At 39.2% G+C, this 26,207-nt stretch overlaps 1 long non-coding RNA gene across 1 annotated transcript; it reads left to right on the forward strand.

The window, feature by feature from the left end:
- Positions 1-4,017: 4,017 nt before the first annotated feature.
- Positions 4,018-22,195, forward strand: LOC122477402. The gene is made up of 3 exons (XR_006295689.1): positions 4,018-4,350; positions 4,462-4,535; positions 18,244-22,195. It is a non-coding gene; the product is annotated as an uncharacterized LOC122477402 (long non-coding RNA).
- The last annotated feature ends 4,012 nt before the right edge of the window (positions 22,196-26,207 follow it).

The following is a 26,207-nucleotide window of genomic DNA, read 5'->3' on the forward strand; positions in this document are numbered from 1 at the left end:
AAAAATAGAATCTTAAAACAGTTTTAGATTTATAGAATTATTGCAAAGATAATACAGAGAGTACCCATATACCCCGCATCCAGTTTCTCCCATTGTTAACATCTTACATTAGTCTGGTACGTCTGTCATAATTAATGAACCAATACCAATACATTAGAGTCCACACTTTATTCAGATTTCCTTAGTTTTTTAAAATATTTATTTTTGAGAGACAGAGCATGAGCAGGGGAGGAGCAGAGAGAGAGAGAGAGAGAGAGAGAGAGAGAGAGAGAGACAGAATCTGAAGCAGGCTCCAGGCTCTGAACTGTTAGCACGGAGCCTGATGCGGGTCTTGAACCCACAAATTGAGATAATGACCTGAGCCGAAGTCAGACACTTAACCAACTGAGCCACCCAGGTGCCCCAGATTTCCTTAGTTTTTAATGTAAGTTTTCTGTTACAGGATGCCATCCCAAATAACATATTACATTTATTTGTAATGTCTCCCTAGACTCCTCTTGGCTGTGACTGTTTCTCAGACTTTACTTGTTTTTGATGACCTGAAGTCATCAGCATTTGAGGAATACTGGTCAGGTATTTTGTAGAATGTCCCTCAATTGGGATTTGTCTGATGTTTTTTCTCATGATTAGATTGGGGTTATGGGTTTGGGGAAGGAAGACCACAGAAGGAAAATGACAGCCTCATCATATCAAGGGTATATGTTATCAATATGTCTTACATTGTTGATGTTAATTCTGATCGCGTGGCTGAGGTATGTCAGGTTTTTCCACTGTAAAGCTACTCGTCCCCTCCCCCCAGCCCCCTTTCTGTACCCTACATACTTTTTGGAAGGAAGCCACTAAGTGTAGTTTATGCTTAGGGAGTGGGGAGTTAAGCTCCATCTCCTTGAGGGGGAAATATCTACATAAATTAATTGAAATTCTTTGACAGGAAAGACCTATCTATTCTATGAGAGCTTTTAAGATGATGGAATCAATGGACTTTGGATATGGGAAAAGAGGGGACTGAGAGGAGTCAGGGATGACTGCCGGGTTGTTGTGGGACCTTGGGCAAGGCCCCTTCCCTTCCTTGTCCCACCTCTGTGAAATAGTTGGAACACCAGATCTTGGACATACTCCATGATTCTGATAAATGTTTTGGGGAGAGCATGAAGGCTTTGTTGGCTCTGGTTCTGACCTGGGACTGCACTGTCAGAGGTGGGTAGAGGAGACTCTGGCCCAGAAAGGGTAACATCTTGCCTCAGGGCCAGAGCTGAGAGTGCAGGATCCCAAGTCAAAGGCATATCGTGCAGAGGAAAAAGATACCACTGTGTAGTATCAGGGGCCAGTCCCAATTATCAGGTGGTGAATTAGGGGAGAAACATCAGGGGCAAAGGGCCTGGAGTAGGCCAGGAAGAGGCCAGTCTGAGAGACAGACAGCCTGGCCTGGGTATCCTTCCCTCAGTGTGCTCTGCCTCACAATGTGATTCCATCACCCTCGCTAGAGGGTCTTTTTCCCTTCTGCAAACTTAGATCAAGCATGCTGGGACATCAACACTTGGAGAAACAATCTGCCCAGGATCCCAAGATGGAGACCAGCCCTGAAGCAGACCTCTGAAGCCTGGCCCTCATCATGCTCTTCCCTGATTTCCTTTCTGCTCTCCTAATCAAATCCCCAGCCCCTCATCCTGGCATTTGAGGCTCCTCTTCACCCACACTGTCATAGAAGGCCTCTGGCTTCAAGGACACTGTTAGAAGCCAATTATGGGATTCTAATATAGTTGGCTAGGGTTCTCATGTTTTGGGTTAAGACATGGAAGGAGAGGATGTTCTTTGCCTAGAGTGACATCTTTTCCATGTTCTTACTCCTCAGTGTGTGGTGTGGCTTCAGGTCCTGCCCAGTTTGGGCCTCCAAAAGGGAGGGCTGTTCTTGAAGGTCTTTAAGGTCACATCCAACTCCAAAATATAGTCTTTGCTGAAGACCAGAGAATACAGGAGCCATTTTCTGGGAGCCTAAACAGAAACCAGGAGGAGGACCAGATGGGAGATGAGGAGTCATGGACCCAGTGTGCCCCAGGGCCTGTTCCCATGCTAAAGCTATTTGTCTTTGTATCCTTCATAGCTTACCCCACTCCTCTGCAGCAGAAGGCCCTGTTCCTGGGGGTGAGGTTCCCAGGATCTCCTGGGACCAGACCTTTAAAGTTCCACCCACTTCTGTGAACAAAAGCAGATGGACAGGGACAAAAGTAGACTCAGGAATATCCCTCCTTCTCAGGTGACCAAGAGTGCCAGCACTGGTTCCCTTGGTTGGTGGTATGGAGGATGGTTGGAGATGAATCCTATTCAGTTAGTAAACATTGATTGAATACCTACTGTGTGTCTAATACTAAACTTAGTGATAGGGATACAATAAGGAAACATGATAAACTAAGTCTGTCTTCCTGGATCCCAGAGTTTAAGACAAGTTTGTGCCATGGACCTGTTTGGTGATCTGGTGAAGGCTATGGACCTTTTCTTTTCTTAAAAAAAATTTTTTTTAATGTTTATTTATTTTTGAGAGAGACAGAGTGCAAGCAGGGAAGAGACAGAGAGAAAGTGAGACACAGAATCTGAAGCAGGCTCCAGCCTCTGAGCTGTCAGCACAGAGCCCAACGCGGGGCTCAAACTCACGAACCACGAGATCATGACCTGAGCTGAAGTCGGATGCCCAACTGACTGAGCCACCCAGGTGCCCCAGGCCTTTTCTAAAGCAAAACAAAAGAAAACAAAACAGCATCTTTTAGATGCATAAAATTAGATACCTAGAGTTACAAAAGAAACTGATTATATTGAACTGTAGTTATTAAAATACGGAAAAGGCAAATATGTGCTATGGTAATATATGTGCTCCTCACTAATCCCTTAAATCATAAGATCTAGTGGAGGGTCTCATGAGAATCATGATTTTATTTTTTTAATGTTTGTTTGTTTGTTTGTTTATTGAGAGAGACAGAGAGAGAGAGGGAGGGAGAGGGAGAGAATCCCAACCAGGCTCCACAGTCAGTGCCAAGCCCAGTGCGGGGCTCAGTTTCACATAACATGAGATCATGACCTAAGCTGAAATCAAGAGTCGGAGGCTTAACCCACTGAGCCACTCAGGCGCCCCTATCATAAATTTAGATTAGAGATGAGATTACATATTTCAAGAGATCTGCAACATCTGTACTGTGATATGAAAAGCTCTGTGATTTCTCTTGGTGACAGAATCACAGGTACTACTACTATTTTGCATTCTCTACCGAAAAAAATTCTAAATTTCAATTAGAGTGAAAATAAAGATGTATAATTTTTCTCATCCGAATTCATGGGCCCCTCCAAACCCTGTCCTGGGACTGGATTGGAGGTCAATCAACCCCAGTTAAGAACTCCTGATAACAGAAATGTCCTTCCTGTCTCTCCTTCCTTCTTAAATAGCTTTCCTTTGGAGAACAGAACCTGGGTTTTATTCAGGGTCTTGTTGCTGTGTGACCTCAAGGCAATCAGTTTGCCTCTCTGGGGCCATAGTTTCTTCAGTCTGAAACAATGGGAAAGGCAAGAATTAGGAGGGGAGACCTTAACTATATATGCGCCAGGCAATTAATTTGTGTCCTCTAAATCCGCACAACAGCATCGTTAGGAAAGATTTCAAAATTATCTTCCCTTTTCACAGATGGTTAAACTTAGGCTCCTGGTGAGGTTGTCACTTGACCAATGTCTTAGTAAGCAGCAGGACCTGATGGGTGAATGGCCAGAGCCCCATAACCACCTCATCGTCCATGGTTGAAATGAGGCAGTACGTTCATTTTGAGCAAAAGAAACCTGGTTCAGAAATCCCTGCAGGTGGAGGTAAGGTCGTGTCTCTTAGCAGAGCGTTGGCTTAGATAAAATGGCTCACGGAGAGTAAGACGTCAAGAAGCCGGGAATCTACTTGACTGACGCCCAGCCTCGCTTTGGGCTTCGCGTCTGCGTGTTCCCAACTAATTCCCGAAGCCCTGTCAGACAGACTGGCAAAGGGCAACGACAAGTCCTCTTCTCCTGGCCAATCCTATTAAAGGGTGGGCTTGGCTCATAAACCAATCAAAGACCCCCAAGAGGGCGGTGTTTTCTTCGGCTTGGATCCCGGCCTGGGGGAGTAAAACTAAAGTGTTTCCAACTCCAGCCAATCCCAGGGAAGGCAGGAGGGCACTCCTCCAATGGGAACCCGAGAGCGGTCAGTAGCTGTGGAGGCCTGCTAACCCGCTTGTTCTCCAGCCGACTGGAGGGACGCGTTCAGTGTGTTCACTAGATCCAGCCGTCGATCCCTCGAATCTGCTCGCGCTCGGCAGCGGCGACGCGGATGGCAGGAGGTGTCTGGTGAGACGCTGTAAAGACGGGGTTGGAGGGTGTAAAGGAAAGAGGCCGGGCTGGAGCGCAAGAGGGGTGGGGCCTGGGCGAGCTTTTACCTGGGCGGCCTCTTAACCCTAGGTCAGCAGGTTGCTGAGGATCCTGCGGGTAGCAAAGGGAGGGCGAGTGCCCCTGCAGCCCCAGACAGCAACCAGGTGAGTACCCTGCGGAGCCCATCGCCCATGCCCACTCTCCATCCCCCACCCCTGTCTCTTGGGAAACGGTTCGGTGCAGGTCTGCAGCTCACGTGACCGTCTGCGTGCGTGTCTGAAGTCTCCATCTCTCTGCCGCTCCTCTCCCTCTCCGTCTCTACCTCCATCTTACTGTGTGTCTCTGTATTTCTGCCTGTCTCTTTCTCCGAGACATGCTAGACAGCCCAGACCTAGAAGGCTGAACCCTGACCTTACCAGTTAAAACTAGCCATGAGACCTTGAGCCATCTACATCACCCATATGGGCCTCAGTTTCCTCATCTGTCAAATGGGAGTCTAATAATCTCCACCTGAGACCATACATGTGCATCACTTTGCTCAGTGCCTGGCCCCTAGAGAATTCCCAATAAATTATGACTGTCGTGATTGAAAAAAAAAAAAAGATCTCTCTTGGTATTTGACTTTATTTTCTCCCTGTCTCTGACCCAACCCCCATTGATTCTTCTTTCTAAATGCTTCTTTCTCTGTTACTGTTTTTCATCTTTGTATCTGTCTCTTTCTCATCTCTAAGCAGGTTAAAGGTGCATTGCTTATAGCAATGAGTTTGGCCTGAGAGCCCTTATGAGCTTTACCTGGGGTTCTGGACTGTTCTGTGGGTAATAAATAAATAAATACATACATAATAAAAATAAATTAAAAAATGGAACCGGGCCTTGACTGGATTCTGGCTTCACTGAGGAGAGACTCCTCTTTATTTCCTCACTCTACTGTGTTAAACAGGCAGAGACCTACAGGGTCAGAAGCAGCTTAGATGAAAAAGTGAACCAGGCCCTTTAACCTTTATCATGTTGGTCACCACAAGAAGACCAGGATTCTTCTAGTTAGATCTCCACACAGCCCCAGATGCCCTCTTTTCTGTCCCCATCCTGAAATCCTTTAACCAAGCCTTCTGGAACTTGCTGTCAGTCAACAGCAAAATCTCCATTCTCATGCTGGCTTCTGAATAGTCCCTTCGTTTTCTTGCCATGCCTTAGTGATTCTCATACCTATTGGACTCAACACTCCATTTTTTATAATTTATATTTTGAAATGCCCCTTCACTATTATGAAATGAAGTTCATAGATAATAGAATCTGTCTACACACACAATTCCCCCCAAACCAATGTAATGTCCTAATTGTAATATAAGGGAGAAGTAAAGGAAGAGTAATTTATGATAAAATGATATGTATTTCAGTATTTAAAGGCTGGGATATAATTTCACTGGAAGATATAATGAATGGTCTTGCATGTAATGATACTTGCACCTGGTAATGTGACACATGTGTGTTGATTGCTCAGAAACCATGGGTAGGGTGATATGCTTTTCCAAACCATTGTTCATGAATATCAAGAATTGTTATTCTTCATAAAGTTTTAAACAAAACAAAGTGCAATCCTCCCTCAATTTGTATGGTTCATTGAATTTCTGGAAAAGTCAGTACATATTCCATAATCTGGCCCCCATAACCTTTCAGACCTTCTCTCCTACCATTCTCCCCACTTGTTCCCTCTCTCCCACCCATACTGGCCTCCTCTATGCTACTTGAACATAGTAGGCACACTTCCACCTCAGGGGTTTGTACTGGGCCATCCCCTAGACCTAGAATGCTTTCCCCCAAATATGTACAAGGCTCATGCCCTCACTTCCTTCAGGCCTCTTCTCAGATGTCACTTTCTCAATGAGGCTTACCTTGACCATCCTCTTTAAAGTTACAGCTCTTCCCTAGAATATACCCCATCTATTTTTTTCCCATAGTGCTCCTCACCCTCTTATATAATATATAATCTACACCTTTATTGTGTTTGTCATTTATTGCTTAAGTCTCCTACTGGATTGTAAGCTCTAGAAGGGCAGAGATTTTTGTCTTTCTCATGCCTTGATGTATCCCTATTACCTAAAACAGTGCTTAGCACATAATAGGCTCTCTTTTTTAATTTTTTTAAAAAAAATTTTAATGTTTTATTTATTTTTGAAGGAGAGAGAAACTGAGCATTAGCAGGGGAGGGGCAGAGAGAGAGGGAGACACAGAATCCAAAATGGGCTCCAGGCTCTGAGCTGTCAGCACAGAGCCCAACGTGGGGCTCAAACCCACGAACTGTGAGATCATGACCTGGGCCGAAGTCTGACACTTAACCAACTGAGCCACCCAGGTGCCCCAATAGGCTCTCTTAATAAATGTTTGTTGAATGAATAAATGAATGCAATGAATGGGTTTTTCACCTACGTGATTGTCTGGTGGGACATTCTAAAGTTGCATGGATATGGTATAATTCTTGTTGTTTGGAGCTGTCTTGAGCACTGGGCACCCCTGGTCCATGCCTGCTAAATGTTACTAGTGATCTCCAGTTACGGTGGTGATCAAAAATGTCCCCAAACGTCCCTTGACTGTCTACCCCCTGCTTGAATAGAAATTGGCTTTCCCCTGAGCACTCTGCTCCCCAGCGCCCCCTCATACCCCTCTTTCCAGGAGGCCTGGAGGTGAAGGTAAGTGTCCTCACTCTGATTGACCATCCCAGACACTTTCTTTCCCTCCTCCTCAAACAACTTTTTTTAGCATTAAAAATTTTTTTATTTTTACCTAACTTCAGACTTAAAAAGTTATAAAAATAGTACAAAGAATTCTCACCTATCCTTCACTCAGATTCCTTAAGTATTAATAAATTATGCAACTATAGTTCAACTATCAAAATTAGGGAATTAACATTGGTAAAATAGTATTAATGAAAGTACAGAACTTATTCAGATTGGATCAGTTTTTCCACTTATGTAATTTTTCTCTTCCAGGATCTAATTCAGGATCTTACATTTCATTTAGTTGTCATGTCCTCCTTAGGCTGAATACCTAAGAAGATATGTGTCTTCAGTGTTTTATGTCAGAAAGCATATGATGTCAGTTTTTCCCGATACTGGTTTTGTACACTTTGACTATTTGTTTGAGGTGGTGTCTGCCAGGTTTCTCCATTATAGTTGCTCTTTTTCCCTTTGTAAGTAATAAGTGATTTGTGAGGAGATACTTTAAGATTATGTAAATATCAACCACCTTGTTTTAAATCTCAAATCATCAGACTAAACCATTACCCACCTGTCTGTGTTATAGTCAGGTATAGGCATACACTAATACCTGCTCCCATCATACCTCATTCCTAGAATTTAGCTACTATCTCACTGTCACTTTTTAGCACTACACCAGTTCTACTTCTTGGTGATTTTAATATCCTCATTGATGATCCTTCCAATATTCTTGTCTCTCACTTCCTTGATCCGTTTTCCTATAATGCTTTTGCCTTTCAATCCCACCTCAGCTACCCTCTCTGATAGTCTCACCCTTCTTATCTGTACCTATGACTGTATCACCTCCGTACTCTGTTTCAGGCATTCTGCCATCCAGCCAGTGATTCTTATCCTTCTAGTTTACTCCCTCTAGCTCTCCAGCTCCAACAACCCCTCCACACCACCAAGACTGAACGCTTTCACTACCCTTTACTTCCTCCGTGTTCCCATGCCCTTTTAATCAGCTCAGATTCCATGGTGCATCATGATAACCATAGCCTTGCATATATCGTCACTTCCTTTGCCCTCTGTGTACTTCAGCATGTCTACAGGGCAAAACTCCTGCCCTGGTTAAGTCCTACTCTCTGCTTGCTCCGCTGCACTACCCTGCGCCATTCACTCTCCTACCTTCCTCATTGACTCAGATTCCTTAAATATTAATAAATTATGCAACTATAGTTCAGTTATCAAAATTAGGGAATTAACATTGGTATAATTGGTATAAATACAAAATAGCATCTTATTTCTCCTTAAATCTCCTGATACCTCCTCTTCCATCCTGTTCTCAAGCTTCCCACTTGCCTGAAGAATTAAGATCATCAGAAGAAAACCTGCACAGATTCCCATAACCACATCTAACCACCAAACAGCACCTGTAGTCACATACTCTGCCTTCTTCTCTATTATTATGGATAAACTGGCCCTGCTGTCATCAGACTCTGGTCCCTCCACTCAAATACATTGTTCCAGCAATTTCCACTTCTCTACAAATCATTAGCACACAGACATTCTGTTACTGCTCCCACCTTTTTGTAGAGTGTTATTGAGATATATTTAATACAATAAAATTCACTCTTTTAAAGGGTGCTGTTTTTTTTAGTATATTCAGAGTTGTGCAACCATCACCACAATCAATTTTAGAACATTTTTATCTGCCCCCAAAAGAAGCTTCATACCCATTAGCAGACCCTCCCCGTTACTCCCCTCCCCTCAGTCATAGGTAACCAGTAATCTACTTCCTGTCTCTGTTGATTTGTCTAGTCTAGACATTTTATATAAATGTGATTATACAGTATATTGGTCTTTCTGACCAGCTTCTTTCATTTAGCATAATGGTTTGGAGGTTCATCCATGTTGTTGATGTAGCATTCCTTTTCATTGCCAAATAATATTCCATTTGATGGAATAGACCACATTTTGTTTGTCCTATCTGTTTGTAAATTTTTGGACATTTAAGTCATGTTCGTGTTTGGTATTATGAATAATACTGCTCTGATCATTTGTGCACAAGTTTTTGTGTGGGTGTGTGTTTGCTTTTCCTTTGGGTCGATACCTAGGAAGTGTACTTACTTGGTCATATGGCAAATCTACGTTAACTTTTTGAGAAGCTGTTTGCAAAAGGGGCTGCTCCATTTTACATTCCAATTTCTCCATATCTTCACTGACACGTTTTACTGTCTGTCTTTTTTATTATAACAATCTTAGTCAGTATGAAGGGGTGCTTCATTGTGGTTTTGGTTTGCATTTCCCTAATAACTAATGATGTCGAACATCTTTTCATGTGTTTATTGGCTATTTGTGTATCTCCTTTGGAGAAATGTCTATTCAAATCCTTAGCCCATTTAAAGTTTGATTGTCTTACTGTTGAGCTGTAAGTGTTCTTTATATGTTCTGGATACAAGTCACTTATCAGATATGTGAATTGCAAATATTTCGTCCTATTCTGTGGGTTGTCTTTTTACTTTCTTGATGGTGTCCTTTGATGCACAAAAGTTTTTAATTTGGGGAAAGTCCAATTGATCAATTTTTTGACACTTCAGCATTTTGTGTCATATCCAAGAAAACGTTCCCTAACCTGAGGTCACAAAGATTTCTTCTGGCTTTTTCTTCCAGGAATTGTATGATTTTAGCTCTTACATTTAGGTCAATGATTCATTTTTGAGTTCATTTCTGTGTATGGTGTGAGGCAGGAGTCCAAATTACATTCTTCTGCATGTGGATGTTTAGTTGTTGTAGCACCTTTTGTTAAAAAGAGTATTTCCCCCCTTTGAATTATCTTGGAAACCTTGTCAAAGGTCAACTGACCGTAAATCCTAAATGTAAAGGTTACTTTTCTGGATTCTTAATTCTACCTCATTGATCTGTATGTCTGTCACTATGCCAGACCACACTGTCTTGATTACTATGTCATAAGTTTTGAAATCAGGAAATGGGAGTTCTCCAACTTTGTTTTTCTTTTGCAAGACTGTTTTGACTATTCTAAGTCCCTTGCATTTCCATATGAATTTTTGGATCATCTTGTCAGTTTCTGCAGAAAAACAGCTGGGATTTTTATTGGGATTATATTGAATCTATATATCCATTTAGGAAGTATTGCCATCTAACAATATCAAGCCTTCTAATCCATGAACATAAGGTGTCTTTCCATTGAGATGTTTAGTTTTTTTCAGAAGTGTTTTGTAGTTTTTAGTGCTTGCACTTTTTTGGTTAAATTTATTCCTAGGTATTTTATTCTTTATGCTGCTATTATAAATGAGATTATTTTCCTAATTTCACTTCCGGAGTGTTCGTTACTAGTACATAGAAATACATTTGATTTTTTGTTTCTTGATCTTCTATCCTGTCACATTGTTGAACTTATTAATTCAAATGGTTTTTTAATGGATTCCCTAGGGTTTTCTATGTATAAGATCATGGCATCTGCAAATATGGTTTTACTTTTTATTTTCTAATCTGGATGCCTTTTATTTCTTTTTCTTGACTAATTGCCCCGGCTAGATCTTCTAGTACAGTGTTGACTAGAAGTGATGAGAACAGATGTTCTTGTCTTGTTCCTGATCTTAGGGGGAAGGTATTGAGTCTTTCTCCATCGAGTGTGATGTTAACTGTGGGGTTTATATAGATGCCCTTTATCAATTGAGGAAGTTTCCTTCTCTTCCTAGTTCTTGGAGTCTTTTGCCATGAATGGGTATTGGATTTTGTCAGATGACTTTTCTGCACCTTTTGAGATGATCATCTGGAGTTTTTGCTTTATTCTATTTATATAGTGTATTACGTTGATTAATTTTCAAATGATAAACCAACTTTGTATTTCTGAAATAAATCCTTCTTGGTCATGTTATATAATACTTTGTATACATTGCTGAAATTGGTTTCCTAGTGTTTTGTTGAGGATTTTTACGTCTGTATTCATATGGTATATTGGTCTGTAATTTTCTTGTGATGTCATTGTCTGGTTTTGGTATCAGGGTAATACTGGCTGCACAGTGTTTCCTCCCCTATTTTTGGAAGAGTTTGTGAAGGATTAATATATGCTTTTTGTATGTCATTTGTCTTTTCTGTTCCTTTGTTTTTCATTTCCTCTCTTCTTTTGTGTTAAGTAGATATTTTCTACTTTAACTTTTTAATTTCCTTGTTAACCATATATTTTTAGTTAGATTGTTAATATAGTTAATAGACAGTTAATAGTTGCCCTGAGGATTACAATTAACATCTTAACTGGAAACAATCTACTTTGAATTAATTCTGATTTAATTTCAATAGTAACTTTGTTCCAATATGCCTCTGTTCCCTCTTTCCTTCTTTGTAGTGTTATTATCATACAAATTACTTCTTACATTATAAGCCCATCAACACACTTTTATTATTATTGCTTTATAACAGTTGTCTTTTAAAACAGATAGGAGAATATGAGTTACAAACAAAAATACTTTCTTTCATAATACCTATTTCAGGTTACCATTCAGTGTCCCTTAATTTAAGGCTGAAAGTAGGGTTTTTTGTAGGATAAGTAGGCTAGCAACAAATTCTTTCAGGTTTTGTTTATCTTAACTTCTGTTTCATGTTTGAAGAGCAATTTAGCTAGATAGAGAATTCTCAGTTGACAGTCTTTTTCTGTAAATATTTTGAAGATGCCATCTTACTATATTCTGGCCTCCATGGTTTCTGATGAGAAGACAGCTGTTAATCATATTGAGAGTCCCTGATACACAGTAAGTTATTTTTCTCTTGCTGTATTCACGATTTTCTTTTAGTCTTTGCTTTCATCAGTTACACTATGATGTGTCTAGGTATGGATCTCTTTGAGTTTATTCTACTTGCATTTATTTATGTACAGATTAATGTTTTTCATCAAGTTTGCTATGTTTGGCCCCTTTCTCTTCCTCTTGCTCTTTTGGTACTCCTGTTATGCGTATGTTGATACTTTTGGTGGCGCCCTGAAGGTTTGTGCAAGCTCTTTTTCTTTTTCTTCGTTCCTTTTTCTTTCTGCTTTTCAGAATGGATCATTTCTATTGACCTATCATCAGCTTCACCCTTTCTCTCTTCTGCCAACTCAGATCTGTTGTTGAACCCTTCTAAGTCAATTTTTCATTTTAGTTACTATGTTTTTCAACTCCAGGTTTTCTATATGATTTTTTAAATGATTTCCATGTCTTTATTGGTATGCTCTATTTTGTGAGACATTGTTCTCATACTTTTCCTTAATTCTGTGGATATGCTTTCTTTTATTTCTTTGAAAATATTTATAGTAATAAGTTAAAGTCTTTGTCTATTAAGTTTCAAACATGGACTCCCTCAGGGACAAATCTGTTGGCTACTTTTTTTTTTTTTGTACATGTAACATACTTTGCTGTTTCTTTGCATATCTCATAATTTTTTTGTCAAAAACTGGGCATTTTTATTTTTTATTTTTTTAAGTTTATTTATTTATTTTTGAGAGAGGGAGAGAGAGCACACAAGCAGGGGAGGGGCAGAGAGAGAGGGAGACACAGAATCCCAAGCAGACTCCAGACTCAGAGCTGTCAGCACAGAGCCCGACGTGAGGCTTAAACTCACCAACTGTGAGATCATGACCTGAGCTGAAGTCAGATGCTTAACCAACTGAGCTACCCAGGCGCCCCAAAACTGGTCATTTAAAAAAAGTTTTTATTTATTTAATTGATCTCTATACCCAACATGGGGCTTGAACTCACAACCCCCAGCCAAGAGTCACATGCTCTTCTGAGTGAGCCAGCCAGATGCCCCCAAAACTGGGCATTTTAGATACTCTATTCTAATAACTCTGCTATCAACCTCTTCTACCCTCAAGGTTTGTTTTTCTGGGATGTGTGTGTGTGTGTGTGTGTGTGTGTGTTTGCATATGTTTGGTAGTTGTTATTTTTCGCATTGCTGTTTATTTGTTTAGTTACTTTTCTCGACTAATTCCTTGGATTTTATATTCCTTGTACTATGTGGCCCCTGAGTTCTCTGTTAGCTTATTTTTAAAAGGTTCTTGTTTTTATTTTTAAGCCTGGATTCCTTGGACATCACACCTGGATAAATATACTTTGGTGGTCAGCCAGTGATTGGTTGGGTTTCCTTAAATGCCTTGTCTGTTTGTCTTCCACCCTTTGACAAGGGGATCTGTGTGAGAAGGCATGCCTTCAAACTAGCCAACTTACAAGCAGCCTTAGCTTTCCCATTCTGCTTGTATAGGGCCTTACAGTCAGCCAGAAGTGAGTGAAGGCACAGGCCTTTATATACCTGGGAATATGTCAGAGCTTTTCAAAGTTTCCAATGGTTGTTCCATTCTCTGAGATTTCCTTTTAAATTCCTGGCCAAAGCAGTGAGGCCTCTATGTTGTCTGCAATTTAGTCAACCTTTGGCTGCTATACTACTGAGCTTGAGAGGGAAGGAGGACGGGAATTAACTACAAGTTAAAATGTCACAGAACCCTTTGTCTCACCGAGATTCAGTAGTTTTTCTTGGATAGATGATTTTTACTTCATTCTGTGTCTTTGGTTCATTGCAAGTTTTGAAATGGTTGATTTTAGTTGGTTTGCCCACATTTTTGTTCTTTCAAAGGGAAAGCTGGTTCACTAAAGCTGTTATTCTGTCATTCCGTTTCTCTCCTATTGCTCCCATCTTTAAAAAACATCTAAAACCCTATTCATCGTACATCCCTATGCAACTATGACTTTCTCTATTCCCCTGAAAGCAAAACTCTTCAAAAGAGCTTTCATTCCTCACTTTATCCTATTTTTCTATTCTCTGTTCATATAAAACTATTGGATATATAATAAAAATTATATACATGAGTTATAAAGAAATAATATAATCAAAACTGAAGAAATCACAGCTCCATGCAAGAGCAACATTAAGATAGCATCTATCTCTGTCCTTTTCTGTTCTATTTCCCACCACCACCACCACCACCCCACCAGAAATTACCATTTCTTAAGTCTTGTGTTTAACATTCCCTTGCTTTTTTTGATATATTTTTGGGGGCGCCTGGGTGGCTCAGTTAAGCATCCAACTCTTGATCTTGGCTTAGGTCACCATCTCATAGCTTCGTGAATTTGAGCCCCACATCTGGGTCTGTGCTGACAGCACAGAGCCTGCTTGGGATTCTCTCTCTCTCTCTGTCTCTGCCCCAACCCCCCCCCCCCCAACTCACGCTGTCTCTCTCAAAATAAATAAACATTAAAATTTTTTTGATATATTTTTTCACATTTGTGGAAATGCTTAACCAATACATTATTTATTTGCTTGTTTTTGAGTTTTGTAAAAATAGCCTCATACTATATGTAGTCTTCTGTGACTTACTTTTTTCACTCATTATTATGTTTCAAAGATTCACCTATGTTTTGCATGTAACTATCACTTGTTCATTCTCAGTGCTGCATAATATTTCATTGGGTGACCATAAAACAAATCATTCATCCATTCATCTGTTGATAGACATCTGGATTGGTCCAGCTCTTTGCTCTTATGAACAGTGCTACTATGAACATTCTTGTGTGTGTCTCCTAGTATGCATGTACACCCATCTTTCTAAGGTGTATACTTAGAATTGCGAGTTAATGGGACATATAAACATTCAGCTTGACAGTATTATGCCAAAATGTATTCCTATCTGAAGGTTAACAATTTATATACCTTTCAGCAATTTATAAGAGATCCCATTGATCCACACCCTAATTAGTACTTGATATTGTCCCACTTTTTACTTTTTGTCATTATAGTGGATATAAAATGATATTTCGATGTGGACTTAATTAGCATTTTTCTAGTCACTAATGTGGTTGAGCATTTTTTCATGTTTATTGGCCATTCATGTTGCTTCTTTTGTGAAATGACTGTTAACATTTTTTGCCCATTTTTAAAATTGGGATTTGTATCAGTTTTACTGATTTGTAGGAGTTATTCAACTATCTGGATACTCATCATTTGCCAATTATACGTGTTGAATATCTTTTCTCAGTTTGTGGCTTTTTTTTAATGGTGTCTTTGCATGAGCAGGAATTCCTAATTTTAGTTGAACAATTCAATCTTTTGTCTCCAACCAGCACACTTTCTGTGTATCTCTCCTAACCTATGGTCGTAAAGATATTCTTTGTTTTCTTCAAATAAAAGTTTAAAAGTTTATTTTTCCTGGGGCGCCTGGGTGGCTCCATTGGTTAAGCGTCTGACTCTTGGTTTCGGCCTAGGTTATGATCTCATGGTTTCGTGAGTTTAAGCACCGCATTGGGCTCTGTGCTGACAATACGGAGCCTGCTCGAGATTTTATTCTCTCTCTCTCCCTCTCTCTCTCTGCCCCTCCCCCACTCACACTGTCTCTGTCTCTCTCAAAATAAGTAAACAAATTTTTTAAAAAAGTTTATTTTTCCTATTTACGTCTTTAGTCTGAATGGAATTGGTTTTTGTGTGGTAGAAGGTGATGGGGTAGGAAGTCGGTTTCATTATTTTCCACATGGATAGCCTAATGATCTGAAGTGCCACCCCTGTCATACACCAAAGTTCCATATCTGTATTGGTCTGTTTCTGGAATCTCTGTTATTGGCCAACTTTTTGTCCCTGAATTAATATGACACCACCTTAATCACTTTACACTACCTTAATAACTTTAGTTTCATGAAGAATCTTGATAATGAATACAGCAAAATCTTCCCCATCCTATTCAGGAATATCACATATTCTTGGCCCATTGTTATTTCAAACACATTTCAGAATCATCTTTTCATGTTCTACAAGAATATTAGAATTGCAATGACTCTATAGATCAGTTTGAAGGGAATTGAATATATTTATGATGTCGAGTCTTCCAAGCTATGAACATGATATATACCCTTTCATTTTAAATAAATTCTTGAATGTTTTTTGGTATAGTTCTCTAATTTCTGCATAAGGTCTTGCATATCTTGTGTCAGACTTATTCCTTGATATTAATGGTTTTGCTTTCAAGGACATCTTGTTATTTAACATGTTTTATCTCATTTGCAGGTGTATAGAAATGAAGTTGGTTTTTATATTAATATTATAGCCATTCACCTTTCTGAACTTATATTTTTTAAGCAAACTTTTTATTTTTGAATAATTTTACAGTTACAGAAGAGTAAAAAAAGAGATAGTATGGAGAGTTCCTGTGTACTCCTCACCATGGTATATTTGTCAAAACTAAGAAAGCCATATTGGTATACTACTATTAACTGAACTTTAGACTTTATATGGATTTATCAGTTTTCCCACTAATGTCTTTCTTCTGTTCTAGGATCCAGGTCAAAATACCATATTGAGTTTAGTTCTCTCTCTTTATTGTCCTCTGCTCTGTGACAGTTTCTCAGTCTTTCCATGTTTTTTATGCCCTTAACAGTTTTGAGGCATACTATAGAATGTCCCTCAGTTTGGATTTGTCTGAAGTTTTCCTCATAATTAGCCTGGGGTTGTTTTTGGAAGGAATACCGTAGAGTTGAAGTGCCCTTTTCATCACATTATATCAGAGGTATGTGATACCCCATGACATCACTGATGTTGACCTTAATCACTTGGTTAAGGTAGTGTTTGTCCAGTTTCTCCACTGCAAAGTTGTTATTTTTCCCCTTTTATTTTCTGTTCTTTAGAAGAATCTAGCCCACCCTTAAGGAGAGGCAGAGGATTTAAGCTCCACCTCTGGAAGGGGGTGGTAAATGATACATGTATACATGTATTTACATGTATCGTTTGGAATTCTTCTGTAAAAACTATTTATTTTTTCTTCTTTATTTACCTATTCATTCCCTCATTTATCCAGTCACCTGTTTGTATCAGTAAGAACTCATGCCTATTTATTTAATAGTTTGGTCACTGGGAGCTCCTTCAGGTTGGCTCCTGTGTCCCTTTGACATGCCTCCATCTTTTTTTGTTTGTTTGTTTTTTAGCACTGCCTTACTGGCTTTGGCACTACAAGATGTTCCCTACTCATCTGAAGATTTTCCTGCCTCATCCCTAGCATTGACCATTTCTCAAGGATCCCTTGTTTCTTTTAAGCTGTCTGTATGTTCTTTTGTGTTTTCTATGTTGACAACAATATCAGCTACCAATAATGACATTTTTGTTTTTGCCTTTCCAATCTTTATGCCTTTAATTTATTCTTCTTGTGTTACTGAGATGGACAGGACCTCCAGTACAGTGTTCAAGAGAAAAAAAACCAGTGGTGGGCATCCTTGTCTTGTTGGGTATTTTAAAGGAAACCCCATTAACTTTTTTCCCTTCTCCAGGTTTTATCAGATTAAAGCAAGTGCCCACCTGTTTCACTATGCCAAGTTTTTATTATTGTTTTTAAATCATGAAAGGGTGTTGAATTTTTTTTATCAGATACGTTTTCTAGTTTTGGGGATGATTATGGTTTTTTTTTGTCAGTAAAGTGATAGTGTGGTAAATGATGTTTATAGATTTTACCTTTGCATTTCTGCTATAAACACAACTTGTTCATGATCTTTTCCCTTTTATACAGTACTAGATTTAGTTAATATTTGTTTAGGATTTTTGTATCTGTGTCCATGAGTAAAATTGGTCTTTAATTTTCCTTTCTCATGCTGTCATAATTTGCTTTTGGTCTCAAGTTCTGCTGATATCATAGAATGAGTTAGCAGTCCCCCTTTGACAATATTCTGGAAGATGCTATATGACTTGGGAATGATCTGTTTGGTAGAATCCTCTGGTAAAACTATTTTGGCCTGGTATTTTGCTTTCTACCATTGAATTAATATTAAATTTCTAAATAAAATCTTTTCAGAAATGTAAATGAGAAGCCTGAAATCTGCTTCCATGCCATGTTTATTTTATATCTGGTTTTATTCTTGAAATGGCTAAACACAAATCCTGATCAAGACTCTTTAATGATACATTCTTCAAATTCTTAACAGTCCCCATCATCAAAAATCTTTCCTTGTACAACTAAGTGCTAAAGCATTTAAAACCAATTTTTAACTTGTTCAAAAATGTTTAACAACTGAAATGATACATAACAGCTTTTTGTTGTTGTTGTTCTCCTGACAAATCTGTTGTTCAAATTTCTTGAGATAATGTGATTAGATTTCAAATCCAATTGACTTCTTTCATATTAATTATTTCAAAATAATGATGAAGCTCTTATTTTCAGAACACGCATCACTGTTAGAACCATCACCCTGCAGCTAGCTTGGACACCATTAAAAGGGCTCATCAGCTGCAAACGGATAGAAGTTTCTGTTATTCGCGAAGACACAGTTTCAGGGCTTCTACCTGGAGCTACCCACCCTCCAGAAGCCCCTGCTTGGCCTCCCTGCACCCCACCCCACACCAACCAGTCACAACTTGGGCTGTGTGTGGTGTTTCTTGGCAACTGGAACGCAGACTCCTCCAGCAGCTCCACAGGTCCCTTGTCCTCAGTGAGCAGAAGACTACAGAAGCTGGCTGCTGAAGAGGCTGTCCAAGTGAGAGAGCTCCTCCTTGGCTTTGCTTATCAGCACACTGACCACAGAGCATTAACTGAGTGCTGGATGTTATTCACTCGTGCTCCCTACCTCCAGGGACTGTAGAGGGATTTTCCAGGCCCCACTTCACAGGGGGCCGCCCTGTAAGGATCTCCCTAGGAGGCTGTCCATAGAGAGAAGTGGCCTGCCTAGGGTCTCCACTGCCTTAAGTCCTACGTGGACACCTCCAGGGCTGAGGGGCTCAATAGCTTTTCACCTACCTGTAATCAGCTAGAAAATTCTGCCTCCTATTTTGTTGTTGTTGTTGTTGTTCTTGTGTTTGTTTTTTGGTAGGAAGAATTTTAATTGCTTCTTCAGTTCCTCCAGCCATTAGAGGGCTATTCAGGATTTTGTTTTCCTTCTTGAGTCCATTTTGATAAGTTATCAATTTCTAGGAATCGGTCCATTTTATCTGCATTCTCAAATTTATTGGCAAAAAGTTCTCTTTTGAAAGATTCCCTGCTGTATATAATCTGTAATCATGTCTCCTTTTTCATTGCTGATATTGGTTATTTGTGCCTTCTCCCTGTTTTTCTTAATCAATCTCACCAGAGGTTTGTCTATTTTATTAGTCTTTTCGAAGAACCAGCTTTTGGCCCTGTTGCTCCTCTCTATCGTGTCTTTGTTTTCTATTTCTTTAATTTCTGCTCTCATCTTTTTTGATCTCCTTCCCTCCACATTTTTTGGATTTATTCTGTTGTTCTTTTTCTGATTTCTTATGTTGGACATGGAGCGCATTCATTTTCAGCCTTTCTTGTTTCATAACGTGTGCATTTAAGGATAGAAATTTCCTTCCAAATACTACTTTTCTATACATTCAGACATGTCGTATTTCATTATTGTTCGATTCCCAGTACTTCAGAATTTCCATCATGGTTACTTATTTGGTGAGTTATATAGAAGTGTGTTTATAAATTTCTAAAAGTATGGGGAATTTTTAATGTAATTTTTTGTTATTGAAATCTGTCTTAATTGCATTATGGTCTGAGTATGTGGTCTGTGTCATAACAACTCTTTGAAATTTATTGAGACTTGTTTTATGGTTTAGTACATGATCAATATTTTTGAATGTTTCCTATGTGCTTTATAAGATGTATGTTCTCTAATTGTTGAACACAGAGTTTTACATATGTCTACTATCAAGTTTGTTAATTGTATTATTCAAATTTTCTATATCTACACTGAGTTTTTGGTCATGCTATGCCAGTAATTGTAAGAAGTGTGTTAATTTTCAACTATGGTGGTGGATTTGTCATCTGCTTCTCCTTATAGTTCTTTTTTAAAATTTTATATTTTTTGAGGATATTTTATTAGGAATATTCAAATGAAGAATTATTATACATTCCTGGTAAATATGTAATGACCCTCTCTATTCTCGATAATGTATTTTTTGAAGTCTATCTTATCTTACATTAACACACGCTTTTCTTCTTGTTCGGATTTGTGTGGTATACAATTTTCTATCCTGTTATTTTTCAACATTGTCATGCCCTTATACTTTATATCTCTCGAAAATGGCATATAGCTGGACCCTTTAAAAAATCGAATCTGATGTTCTCTTTTAATGGACAAGTTTACTCTGTTTGCATTTTCTATGATATGTTTGGACTTGTTTGTACTTTTTTATTTCTGTTTCCTACCACTGCCTTTTCTATGCTTCTTTTATCTCTTGCCTGTTTTCTTTAGTTTTGAGATTTATTTATTTGCTTTCTTACTCAATTTTGTCTTCTACTTTTTGGGATTTACACATTCTTTTTTTACCCACTTCTTTGTGTGGTTATTCCTGAACTTTTATCATGTGTGTGTAACTTATAAGGCCTAAAGTTAAATCGCATTTTCACATCCCTCTTGAAGAATGCAGGAACCTCACACCTGGTCCATCCTCTCTTTGCCACATGCTGTTGCTTGAGTATTGTAGTTTTTTCCTTTTCCTTTTTTTTTTTTTTTTTTTTTTTGCTAACCTCACAAATTACACATTGTCGTGAGTATTATTTTATATAGACAGTATTTGTTTGGATTTACATGCATACATTCTTGCATCTCAGACCATGATTCTGGGATCCTTTTATTTTATCATAAGTACAATGTTTAGATGCTCTCTTAGTACAGGTTTCGTGGTGTTAAATTCTCCCAGGTGTTGTTATATGCAAATGTCTGTAATTTATCCCCATGCTTAAAAGATGATTTGTTATAGGTATTTAGAAGTCTGCTGTCAGTCTAATTGCTATTTTTGGTAGGTGTTATTGTTTTCTTCTACTCTGGCCAGTTTTAAGAAATTCTCTGTAGAGACAGAGAATCCCCCTCTGTCTCAGAGGGGGATGTACAGGGGGTTATGCAGTTTCAGTGTAACATGTTTAGGCATGTATTTCTTTTTTATTCTACTTTGGAAATGTGCTTCATGCTTTTGGATTCATGTTTTTTCATAATTTTAGAAAATTCTCAGCCATTATCTTTTAAAATATTGCCTTTCTTCCATTCTTTCTGTATTTTCTTTCTCAGAATCCAGTCAGTCATATTTTGGGCCTCATTATATCTTCCATATCTCATAATGTCTCATTGATATTTCCTATTTCCTTATCTTCCTGCACTTCATTCTGGGCAGTTTCTTCAGATTTATCTTTAAGTTTACTGATTCTCTCTTCAGCTATATCATCTGTTTAATCCATCTACTGAGTTTTTTTATTTCAATAGATGCATTTTTCATTTGTACAAACTGCATATATTTCACTTTCTAATCTGCCTAGTCATCCCTCATAGTCTCTTTTTGCTTGCTTATCTTTGTGGCTGCATCTGTTATTTTGAAAAACATCTTATATACATTTTTTGTTCAACCAACAATCACTGTTGGCATAAGTATGACATTGTAATTACTGTCCACATCCAAACCACATAGTGCACTCTGATTATACATCCTTTGTTGTTTTCCTAGTAATTGTATGTTTTTTTCTTTTGCCTAATGTTATAATACCTATTACTAATTCTTTGAAATTCCTTTTAAATCCATATCAGATCATGTCTCTCTGTTCAAAGTTCTCCTGTGGCTCTCAGCTCCCTCAGAATAAAACTTGAAGCCCTCACCATGGCCCAAAAGTCTACAAAATCTGGTCCCCATCCTCTTTCTGACCTCATATCCTATTAATCTTACAATTACTCTTTTCCAGCACCCTGGTCTCCATGTTCCTCAAACATGTCAAGTACCCTCTCCTTTCAGAGCCTTTGTATCTGCTGTTCTCAACTGCCTGGAACACTCTTCTTTCCAGATAATCTCGTGAGTTTCCCACCCACTTCCAGTGTGCTTAAATGTCACCTCCCTAGAGAAGCATTCCCTGACTAGCACGTACAAACTAGTCCTGTTCACCAGTGTTTTCTAACTCTACTTGATGTCTTATGTTTTTGTACAAAACACTGACCACCACCTGATATATTTTATATTTATTTATTGTGATTAATGTTTCCCTCTTCTCAGTAGACTGTAAGCTCCATAAAGCAGGGCTTTGTTTTGTTCACTGTTGTATCCCCAGTGCCAAGAATAACAGTGCATAGTAATATTTAGTAGACACTCAATAAATATTTATGGAATAAACTGTATTAATTAATGTGGATGATAGAGAAATGCATTGAGAACTAGGCTAGGCATGAAGGCCTTTCATGGCATGCCAAAGAGCATGGATGTCATTGTTCAGAAGGGTGAGGGCTGTGAAGAATCAGTGGGTTCTTTCGAGAAGCAAGTTCACAGTTGGTAGGGTGGTGACAAAGACCCATGTTCTCTGTGACTGGCTCTGGGCCCTGGGGCTCCTAAAAGTGGACCTGCCTCTTTTTTTATGTTTACTTACTTATTTATTTATTTTTATTTATTAAAAAAATTTTTTTAACGTTTATTCAGTTTTGACAGACAGAGTGTGAGCAGGGGAGGGGGCAGAGAGTGGGAGACACAGAATCTGAAGCAGGATCCAGGCTCTGAGCTGTCAGTGCAGAGCCCAACATGGGGCTCAAACCCACCAACTGTGAGATCATGACCTGAGCCAAAGTCAGACACTTAACCGACTGAGCCACCCAGGTGCCCCAGACCTGTCTCTTTTTCAAACAGCCCTCAAACTGCTTTGTGGTCATGCCCGCCTCTTGGTAAAAAACAAAGCCTCAGCTTTCACTGGGCCTTCTGATCCCAGCTAGAATCCCCCTTTTTCCTGCTGTGTAACTGTTTCTTGGTCCCAGACCAAGAAAATCACCTCCATTGGATTTCTTCTGGGTTGGAGGTGGTACAGAAGCTGGTACAAAGCCTGGCACCTAGTAAGTACTGTTATAATGGTGGACTACATGGGGAGGTAAGTTTCAGCTCAAAAAAACCTTTTCTCCATTGTCAAGGCTGCAATTGGTTATGAGGTTTTAGTCCTGACTTTTCCCCTAAACTCCTTGGGGACCACTGTGGCTCCAGTGTATCTACTTGCCAAGAGTGTTGGGATACTAATTCTGTTGTCTAATGTGCAACCTAGTCCCTTAGTTTTTTGTCACCCACTGATTTCATCAAAATGCCATCATTATACACAGGGCCCTATAGCACTCCACTAGAGATTTCCCTCTCCAGACCAACATGAATTCGTTTATTATAACCAGTGGAACCATCTAACTAGTTATAAATTTAGTTGAGCAAAACTGAATTACTGCCTACTCTGTGTCAGGCATCCTGCTCTGCACTGAGGACCCAGAGATGAACAAAGTGTGTTCCCAGGCACAGAACCATAATTCAGTATGGCCAGTACAGTGGATACAACAGACTGTGGGAGCCTCTGAGGAACACAGAACCCAGGACAGGGAACCAGGGAAAATTCCTTAGAAGAGATGGCATATGAACTGAGCTTTTTTTTTTTTTAATTTTTTTAATGTTTATTTATTTTTTGAGAGAGAGATCGACAGAGTGTGAGCAGGTGAGGGGCAGAGAGAGAGAGAAAGACACAGAATCTGAAGCAGGCTCTAGGCTCTGAGCTGTCCTCACAGAGCCTGACATGGGGCTCGAACCCACAAACCGTGAGATCATGACTTGAGCTGAAGTAGGACGCTCAACCGACTGAGCCACCCAGGCGCCCCTGAACTGAGCTTTAAAAGATGAGTAGGGATCTTCTGGATGACTAACAAGGGGAGAGGAGGTCAGTTCAGGCAAAGGGTACAGCATGAGCAAAGGCCAAAAGATAGGAAGCAGAATGATGTGTACTGACCTGCCTAACTACCCTTACTATTCACCTGTCTTCCTATGAGATCATCCTAAGATAATCTAGCACCAAAACCCAGATATGAGGAGTTTGTGCCCCCCCCCCGACGACATGCCAATGTGTTCAAACTCTTAAGAAAAGTAATGAAAAGTTGGTCAGACCTGACTGTCCATGAGCTCATCCACACCAGTTTCCAACATCCCTGGCTTCCTTATCTAGACCATGATGTTCATGTGACCTGCTTCCCTTGGACCTCCCTGGGGCAGGGATCATTCCCACTCTCCTGGAGATGACAGAGTCTCCTCAGCCCTATGTGTGGGGATCTCCTTGTGGAGAGGAGCTTTTCTGACTCCTGACACCAGCCATGATGTAGAGACCCTCATCTCACCAGGAGTCTTGTCTTCAGGCATTGTGATTCATCTTTTCTCGGGCTTCATTCACCCCTGCAATAATCTAGGACAAGTGGGTTGTGGAGTCTGGCAGGCCCAGTTTCAAATCCTGGAACCCCCATGTCTTGGTTGTGTGACTTAACTGATCCTCTTTAAGCATCAGTTCTCTCATCCGTAAAATGAGTCTAATGCCAACCTTGGACAGTTTTTGTGGGTGTTAGAACATATGTCAAGTACTTGGCCCTTGGCTGCCATTTATTGAACATCTACTACCATCAACAATAAAGGGAGAAGAGCAGAGTGATTAAGAACACGAGCTGTAGATCCAGAACCACCTCAGTTTGGGTCACTGCTCAACTACTTACTAGCATTTTGACCTTGGTCAAGTTTCCTAACTTTTTTTAGCCTTAGTTTTTACATTTGTAAAATGAGTTTAATGTCCCTGCTTCAGAGCTGTTGCCTGTATATATTATTCTAGCAGTGTATAATATGCTTTCACAGGCTCCAGGCCTGTCCCCAGCCTGGCCTCTTCAAAGACCCCATCTCCAAGAGATTTACCTCTTTCTCAGCCTCCCCTTCTCTCCAGGGATGACAAAGAGGACTGAGCTTCCCTGTGAGAGTCACGGGGACACTTTGTTATGGGACTTTCTAATGATAAACTGCTCTTGCATTTCTGGAATTAGACCCAACACTTTCATGTTATATTAAATCTTTTTTTTTTTACTCATCTTGGATTTGGTTTGCTAATAAATTGCTTAGGATTTTTGCATCTTTGGTCACCTACTGCATTTGTCTGATTAAGGTTATAGTGGGCTCATCTAATAAATAAATGAATTTTCTAGAAATTGGTCCCAATTCACATAAGTTATAAAATTCATTCTATTCTCTTATTTTTTTATTTCTGCTCTTTTACATTGCTCGTATTACTTATTTGTGCCTTTTCTCTTTTTTTCTTGATTGGTCCCTCCAAAAGTTTTGTTAGTGGTTTGTCTTAAAATTTTACTATACATATTTAATCTAAAGTCTAAAGTTAAACATAATCATAATTCCCCCACCCAAACAGTACAAAAACTTAATAAAGCATTGTTGCCCAAGTCACATGTTCTTGTTGTTCACTATTTTAGTTCTTTCTTTTCTAAGGAAGTCATTCAATACACAAAGAATAGACACAAATAATATTATTTTATGCAGACAGTGCTTGTTTACATTTCAATACTCATTTATTATTTTATTTGCTCAGCTTCCTTCTTTTGGGGGATGGGTTTTCATCTTCTTGAAATAGATGCTTTAGAAGATCCTTGAGTGCAAATCTCCTCACAGTAAACTGTCTCCAACTGCATTTATCTGTAAATGCCTTTATTTTACTTTATTCTTCTTGAAAGATAGGGTTGTTGAGTACTCAATTCTAAATTACACTTTTTTTCTCTAAACACTTAGGAGATATTACAGCACTGTCTTCTGGTTTCCATTACTGCTGTGGAGAAGTCTGATGTTGTCTAATTGTTTTTTGGTTTTTTGGTGTGTCCTTTTTCTCTGGCTGCTTTGAAGATCCTTCTTTGATTATTGCTTGACTCTAAGGGCTTTTGTTGTTCTCTGAATGTTCCTTTTTTTATGAATGGAAAAAATCCCCCCATTTCTTTTCCTAGGAAATTATTAAGATAGAGGACGGTTATTGACTTCTGTACATTTGACTGACTTATAAGCCATCTTATTAATATACTCATTCTAATGCATTTTTCATATCAGAACCTTTTGGGTTTCCTGGGCATGAAATTATATCAGCAGCAAATAGGTTTTTATCTCTGCTTTTCCAGTGTTATACCAGTTACCTGATTGTTTTGTCCTACTATTCTTTTATAACTTCCAAGACAACATTGAGGATTATGGTAGTAGCAGGTAGTCCTGTTTTGTTCCTGATGGAATGTTCATTCAACATTTGCAGAGAGGCAGTGTTCTGGGGTCTAAGAATACCTAGGGAATGCATGTTGCTTTTTATAGCTTCCTCATCTTGCTTCCTGA

The sequence above is a fragment of the Prionailurus bengalensis genome, chromosome X (genome assembly GCF_016509475.1).
Source record: "Prionailurus bengalensis isolate Pbe53 chromosome X, Fcat_Pben_1.1_paternal_pri, whole genome shotgun sequence".
Classification (NCBI taxonomy): Eukaryota; Metazoa; Chordata; class Mammalia; order Carnivora; family Felidae; genus Prionailurus; species Prionailurus bengalensis.